Below are 8,835 nucleotides of genomic sequence, written 5' to 3'. Positions count from 1 at the left end.
TAGAGTTTTTTAAGTTCACATTCTCACCATCTAGGTGCCCTCCTGTGGATAATCAGTCAAAAAATGCTTTCCAGAATTAGCCAAAAAATTTTAGCTTTCTACTAATAAATAATAGTAACAATGAAAATAATAATAATTTTAAGTCACTGAATAGGTAGGACTTCATATTTCTCAGGCTGGACACAGTGCTATCCACAGCTCAATCCAAGGTTGTTAGCTTTATTTTCATAGCAACACTTTTGTTTCCCAGATTTTGAGGTCTTTACAACATGAACCATTGTCACAAAATGGGATGTCAGAGATTAAGATTTTTGGCATGCAAAAATCTTGTTCCTGTTAATGACAAGACTCAAAACGTGACTCTGGGAAGGTGGGGTTGTAGAATAGGAAATGAAGGTGAAAGCTGCTAAGGTCACAGAGTAGAGAGACTAGATTTAGTGAAGATACTTTACAAAATAAAAATCCCAGGATGACTGTTCTGTGAAATGATAGACTTCCTTAGGATAATAACAGAAACTTGAATGGAAAGAAAGGCAATACATCAAGTAGCAATTTCTCCATGACTGAGATGAGTTACCAAGAGGTCAGAACATAACAGTGATGAAGGAAGAAGCCAAGTTTTTTTTTTTAGTTTTTGAATCAAATACACTTTTATCACTAGTTTTCAACAATTTAATTCTTAATTTATTTACTCAAAGTATTTTTTGGAAATCCTTTAAGAGTGACCTGCTTTTCTATTTTTGCCGCCTTCTATATGCCTTTTCTTTTGTCCTGTGATGATTCCTGTTGTGGTCTTCTACACTCCGCAGAATTGCAATTTTAACCTGATTTTATATTAAATAGGATGGATCTGCTGAGAATTTATGTGTGAACTTCATATCAATTTCCTTTTTTTAATGTTTATTTATTTATTTTTGAGAGAGAGAGAGAGAGAGAGAGAGAGAGAGAGAGAGAGAGAACATGAGCAAGGGAGGGGCAGAGAGAGAGACAGAAAGAGAGAGAATCCCAAGCAGGCTCCGTGCTGTCAGCATAGAGATCAATGTGGGGCTCGATCTCACAAATAGAGAGATCATGACCTGAGCCAAAATCAAGAGTCAGACACTTAACCAACTGAGCCAATCAGGTGCCCCTCCAATTCTAACCCAATAATCTGCCTAATACTTTCTGTATACTGACACTGTAGCAATCATTTCTTTTCATCTGATTGCATCCCGTTCCAGATTCTAAATTAGAACAACAATTAGCAATTTATTACTCACTAGTCATCATTTTTATTCCATCCATCTGGGTCATAAACATGTTATCTTTCCTGTAAGGAATGTCCCCTTTAACCTATCCCTAAATCTTCTCTAATTCCTTAACCTTAACCGCATGTGAATTAACCTCCTTCCTAAAATATTCCTGGACTAAACTTCAGCATCTATGACATTAGACAAATCCTGGTTACTGAAATTAATCGAGTTTCCTCTTAGCACCTTGATCTGTCATTTTCTCAGGTCCCACTGTTGTGTCTAAAGCTGCTATTTCTTTGGCATGCATGACTTGAGGTTGTGTGTCAAGTTTTCTTCTGTGCCTTTATCATCCAGCATGTACTTGATGCCATCTTATCATTCATACCCCATCTATAGATAAAAATGGAACAAGCCTTCAAGTATCTGTGTTATTGATTTTTTCCCATTTTTTAACATTACTGAGCATGCATTGCATGCAGCTTTTTTTGTATTATGGAGGGAGACTTAACTGAATTGGGTATAGATGTTTGTTTGCCTCTGTTTTCCCAAGTGAAAAGAGATGGAATAATTCCTAAGATAATTTCCACTCTTACACATAATTGCTTAAGGCGACTGCAAAGCAAATTTCCTCACTTTTTCTCTGAAAGTATAATAATTTGTCATTTACTCTTAGTTTCAAGTAAACAGAGACAACAGCACCAGCTAAGCAATAATTGTTTTGATATCACTGTCTTCCTAATTTCATTATTGCCTGGAGTAATTTTATCTCTTACTTTCTTTTTGTCTAAACTCATACATGTTTCTAATACAAAAATGTAAAATGTAGAATAAAAATTTTTACACCCTAAAAATTGACACTTAACAATTGTTAGTAAAAGTTGAATTAGTGGTATTTAAGAATGGTTAGGGATCTCTGTTTCCTTATGTTCAAAAAAGATCATGACTGTCATACATCATCTTCATATACCCAAAGAAAAAAATGCCCCTTCAAGTCCCCTTTCCCCCTTTTTAGTTTTGCTTTTTCATTACTTCAAAACTAGACTCTGGAAGCACTATAGGTAGAAGAGCATATACAAGCAAAAAGAAGACAACTTTATAGTTATCATTGCTGACAAAGTCCCTCTGGTTGCATTTCCAGATGTGCATAACCATCAACACAACCCCATCTGGCTAAAATCTTATTAGAGATCATTTTTGACGTGAGACCCAATCTCAGCCAGAAGAACTGATTTGGGACACTTCCAGGGATTATCTTGTCATTTGAATATTGAGGAAGGAGAAGCTGGATGACCCAAGACTCTGGAGTTCCTTACAATCCTAGAGCTCACAATCTCAGAGTTTTTGGCTCAGATCCTCTTCCAGAGTGCAGTTGTGGTTCTCTGAGAGATGGGGTCATTGTTATTATTCTTCCAGTCTCCAAGGCAAAATACATCGTATGACCAGCTATGTAGGTAATGCCAAAAACCACCTGGAAAAGACCCACTGTTGTCACAGGGCCACGTTGAAATGTGAATCATAGAAACTGCTGACCACTACAAAACCATGGCAATTTTGTTTTTTGCCCTTCACTAGATTATGGTTAACTAAAAGAACCAAAGAGAAGGCATTTAGAGGAAGAATTCAACTTGCTAAAAGTGACATTTATTTTCTTCTGACTTACTATGGCCCACATGATGTTATTCTAACTGACCTATTTAGAAACACTTAAGAGTAATATAACAAGCAGTTGGTGGAGGATTGGCAATTTTCTTAAGCTGGTTCATGCGTCACTCTGCTTTTGTTTGTCCAGCTGCCAGTATAAATTATGATCTGTTGAAGTGGATCTTGCTTGGCACCCTCTGGAGTTGGCCCGAACATTTGGATAGTCATATGTATCTCTTTCTGAACAAGTGCATCATTCAATGGACTCATGTAGCTCGGATGATGCACAGATACTCTGTGAGCACAAAGGTCATCAGCATTGGTGGGAAAATGGAACAAGGAGAAAGACCAAAGGACAGTTGAGTCTGTCCCGTTCTAAATGTTACTCAATGTGCTAGGACAGTGTGACACCAAGACTTTATTGGTGTGTCCAGCCATCTGGGTTTTCCCAGACATCCCAACTGAATCATTTTACTGCCGAGACAGCCCACATGCTCTACAAATTCCTGTTGACTCTCTTCTTCAGTTCCTTCTTCCAGCTTTCTCAATCCGAACCTTCTCCAGGATCTGACATTTGTTCCTATGGCACCTAGTCTGAACACCTCACAATGAGGCCGAGAAAGGCACTAATGAGCAGCAGTGTGGGAAACTGGGCCCCTCAGTTATAGTTGTTTCCTTCGAGTCTCCTTATTCTCTCTTTCCTTACGTTAAATTCCACACATTAAATTTAAATTTAAATTCTATTACTCTCTTTATGATTATCTTCTCAACTGGATACCACTTAAAGCAAATTAGAATATTGTAAGAACATGTTTCCTTTTTCTTTTTGTTAACAATCTGGACATTCTCCTTCCTTTCCTCTCTTGCCCTCCACCTTCTCCGTCCCACAGATTACTTCCTCCCTCTTCCTAGAGTTTTTGGACATAGGCAAAGACACCCTAAATGTGCTGTGGAATGTGTGTATGTGTGTGTGTTCACACACGTGTGTGCGTGTGTGCGTGTGTGTGTGTGTGTATGGATTTTTGTGTTAAATGCTTTCCATATGTCATTTGTTTTTATTCTCACAACAACTGTGTGGGGTAGATTATTATCCCTTATTTAAAGAGAAGAAAGTTTAGGCTTAAGAAAAGTTGGGTAATTTGCTGACAATCAGAGGACTGTGAAGTATTGGTGCAGGATGTGTGCTGGCGGGCAGGTGCATGTTTTCAGAGTACAGTGCTCTCATCTGCCCTGCTATTTTGTTTCTTATTTTTCTTCCTGAAGTTTATGAAAAACTTATGGTAAATGTGAAGCTTATGCTTGTACAAATTTCGGGTATTTTAGGGCTAGGAAGTGATAAGAAGGAAGAAGACTCGGGGTGTATCTTATGGATTAATTCCCACCATTTTCCAGGAAAGAAAAATATAACTTTTTGTGTTACAGCGTTTTTCAACTTTTGAGTACCACTCGTTACTTTTCAGATCCTTGGGAGGTTGGCTGGAAGATGTGGCCCTCTGCCAACAACACAAACTTGGAGGAGTTGAAGGACCACATGGCTGACGTTACAGGGAGTATGTACACATCAAAACGTTGTTTAATAAACATCTGAAAATTGCAAGAAAAGTGGGTATTACAGGATGATTTTCCCACCACAATGTTGTGAAATTGTTCTCTTTGCTTTAGTTCCTGTTAGTCAGAGATAAAGATTGTATGTAGTGGTTTGTGTAAGACAATTTCACTTCCAATGTTCAAGGGTAGTCATTTTTTTAAAAGATAACTTTTAAGTGTTTAAAGGTTTATATGAATCACAATTCAAACTTTTTAAATATAGTTTTCTTTCACTTATAGTCTGATCTGTACTTTTCATTAAGGTAAGATGTGTTCTTTTTGAGTTTTAGGTGTGCAAATAACTCACCAGCCAAAAAGTAGTTATTGAGTTAATATTATGTGCTAACTACTTTTCTAGGCACTGTGAAGCTACAGAAATTATAATCCTTGTCCAAAAGAAATTTATGATCATGTGGCAGTTAGAAGATTAATTCTACACATGATAGAGAAGGAATAATAAACCATATAATCAAATACAGAATAAAATGGTATTAGTTCCAGGTGCGATAAATGTTGGTTTATACTTCCTCATTTGGTCTCCAAAAGGATTTGAGACAAAGGATTTGAGACAATTTGTAGAAGTAATCTGGAAAACCTATAGAGAAGACTTCTAGAGGTAAAGAGGAAGTGAGTTTATGCCACTAAAGACACACCCTGAGCCAAGTCACCAAGGTTGTGATAGGCATCCTCTCATATGGAGGCAACTGACCTGACTAGCCTAGTATTCATGGGAAATAGGAAGCGATAGCACGACAGAGAAAGAAGGATTTATATTTGTGGACTAAGAGTCTTTTGGAACTTCAAACAGAGGAATAATAAGATGTAAGGGTGTTTATGAAATTCTGGTAAATGGGTTATTAGGCTTTAGAAAAAACTGAGGTCAAGTAGTTAGTTGAGCATTTATTTGAGCATCCCATACCATGATTGCCTAAGATGGAGTAATCAAAGTCTAAATGGATAGAGATAAATAAATAGATATTTCAAGGGGGAATTGGTAGGTTTGGGCTAAATTATATACTAGGAATAGGTGACCAGTAGTGACATGAATAGAGACAGAGAAGTTGAAAGAAAATATTTTGTAAAGTATATAATAATTATTCTGGTATTGTGGAGTATGAAATTAGTAGAAAGCAGTGTAGAGTATGAAGTCACAGTGTGAGTGAGAGGTGCAGTCTGAACACAAAGACGTCTGGACAGCTTTCTTGATGAGATATTGTGACATGATTGAGGACCCAAGGCCAGAGACTGAAGGCATACCAAACTTACAAGGTAAAGGTAGAGGGAGGAAGAGTGGACTAACGTGTTGGAAAACAATATCCAAAAATTGTTCTAAAATTAGCAGGTCATGTATAAATTTTCAGTCAGGAAACGGTAAACAAGTAGAGACAAAATACTGAAATCCTGGAAAGGGAAGAGGGAATAATTGTGGACATGTCTCACTTCTACCATTATCCATCCCTTCCAGAAATGTAAGACTTTAAAGTCATAAGTTTGAAGATTTAACTTTTGAGAGAAGGGGTAGTTCTTATTCTAAATACGGGGTGGGTGGGGGGATACTAAGTTAGAGGATAGGCATACACATAAAAAAATCTTGAGAGATAGAAATGAGGATAAATTTGTCCATTCTGTCCATTTTTATTGTACTGTCCATTATTATTGTACTGGGTAGTGTGCCAGCCCAGTGAGAGTTCAGAGATGAACAAGAGAGAGTCTTCTCTTTACCTTATTACTTTCTGAAGGAGATAAGTACAACATTAACTAACAAGTCTAGCTATATAAATAAGTACAATCTGCTTCTAAATCATAGTGCTCATAGTTCTCAGACCAGCACTATTACCATGACCTGAGAATATATTAGAAAAGCAAATTCTTGACCCTACTCCCATCCTGGACCAGCAATCTGTGGTTTTTTTGTTTTTGTTTTTACTTTATTTATTTACTTTGAGAGAGAGAGAGAGGCCGGGGGGGGGGGGGGGGGGGCAGAGAGAGAGAGAGAGGGAGAGAGAGAATCCCAAGCAGGCTCTGTGCTGACACAGAGCCTTACATGCTAGGGCTAGAACCCACCAATTGCATGATCACGACCTGAGCCAAAATGAAGAGTTGGATGCTTTAACAACTGAGCCACCTAGGCACCCCCAGCAACCTGTGTTTTCACCTGCCCTCAAGATGATTCTGATAATGCTAATATTTGAGAGCCTCTTGTCTAAGAGAATTAGGAAGGTAAGGTGAATTAGAGGCTGGGAGTGGGTTGGTTGGGATTTGGGAGGTCCATGAGGCAGACCATCAGCCTTTCAAGGGGTATATCTGATAGGGATATAAGTGAATAGGTAGGGATAAAAGATTAAAAAGTCGCTTTTAGGTATCATAAATTAGTGTTACCATTGGCCTTTTGTACACATTCACCTTGCATTTGTTGCCCATTTCATTAAAGACTCTAAATGTGGGCATTGACATCAGAGAAGGGGCATGGAGTTCCACCACAGTAGATAGTGGTAAGATTAAGTGGTAAGTAGAGTCTTGAAATTTCTTCAAAACATGTGTTATGATCAGTAACTACAGGTGCGTGGAACACCAGCTCTGCACAATGACACATTCAAATTAGTCAAGGCCTCTATTTTATGTAATATTAGACTGTATAGCTTATAAAATAAGTAAATATAATATATTATATTTTGATATATATAAATATATATCGATATATATATAGATATACATATCAATATATATATTTTGATATATTTGATATTTACTTATTTTACTTATTTTGATATAATCTTTAAATGCAGATAAATTAGGGTGAAACATGATGTGTATGATTATAGTTGAAAGACAGCCAACATAATTCCTTCTTGTCCTCTTTGTCTTAATCATTTCTTCATCTCCTTCCTTTGATTTTCTTCTTTTTGCTTCTTAACACCTGTCATTTTCCAAAGACTGTTCTCTGACCTACTTCTCTCTTTACCAAAACTACTTTAACTAGTACAATTTCAAGGATTTCATTTGCATACCCATTTTGAAGAGTATATTTATTTCTAGTCTTCTCAAAATATTTTTGGAAGTCCAGGGCCATTTCTTATAATCACAGTCTACTAAATTTTATGGAATTTAGTCCTTGTTTACTTCCAAATGCACACACTCTTATCTAACCACCCATCCATACCTAGAAACATATACCTTAGGCCTCAAATGAGAGATTGTACATTCTGGTGTTGCTTTGTTTTCCCCTAGATTTCTCCACTACTTTTCTCATTTATATAATTTTCTCAAACTTTACACCTGCTCCCTTGACTGGACTAAGATAAGTTACTTATTTACATATTAAGTAATTCTCTAGTGTTGATTGGTTTCTGGACAGAACTTGACCTGCAAGCATTTTCTGTGTCCTGTGCTCATCTGGCCCGACATAATAAATCCTGACCATTACCCAATTCCCAGTACCGTGTCTCTAACTCCACAGCTTGATATTTCCAAGTGGATATCATTTCAAACTCAACACATGCAAATTAAGCTTCCACTTTTATTACTCAAATGGGATTTTCTTCCCAAATTGTTAGTAAGAGTGTTCTCCCCACCCCCCCGCCCAAGCTTCCAGGCTTAAAACTTTTGAAGATTGAAACTTTTATTAATGATCCACTTATGAAACCCTATTCTTTGGCTACATATAATCACTTTGTCCCATAAAATTACTCTGTTATTTTTGTCTCTGTGCCTAATTTCTACCTATTCCCCTTAGGGAGACAGAGAAGGCTTTGTCTTCACCTCTATCAATTTTATTTTTAGCCATATTTTATATTCAGCTTAATTTTTATACCTTGATAAGAAATCCCCAATTAACCTGATATTGGCTATTTATCTTTCATTTAAATATTTCTGGATGACTTTCTTCTATTACTTAGTACATGAACTTATTTGTTTATTTATTTTTAGTTTCAAGTTTTTATTTGAATTCCAGTTAGTTAACATACAGTGTAATATTAGTTTCAGGTGTAGAATTTAGTGATTCATCACTTACATACAACACCCAGTGCTCATCACAACAAGTTCCCTTCTTAATACTCAGTACTCATTTAGCACATCCCTCTGCCCATGTCCCTTCCAACAACCCTCAGTTTGTTCTCTATAGATAAGATTCAGTTTTATGGTTTGCCTCTCTCTCCTTTTTTTCCCCTATGTTCATTTGTTTTATTTCTTAAATTCCATATATAAGTGAAATCATATGGTATTTGTCTTTCTCTGACTTATTTCATTTAGCATAATACTCTCTAGCTCCATTCATGTCATTGCAAATGGCAAGATTTCATTCTTTGGTATGGGTGAGTAATAACCACATCTATATCTATATCTATATCTATATCTATATCTATATCTATATCTA

This window comes from Herpailurus yagouaroundi, unplaced genomic scaffold (assembly GCF_014898765.1).
Source record: "Herpailurus yagouaroundi ecotype Mexico unplaced genomic scaffold, PumYag 165, whole genome shotgun sequence".
Classification (NCBI taxonomy): domain Eukaryota; kingdom Metazoa; phylum Chordata; class Mammalia; order Carnivora; family Felidae; genus Herpailurus; species Herpailurus yagouaroundi.
This window is presented reverse-complemented; position numbering follows the sequence as displayed.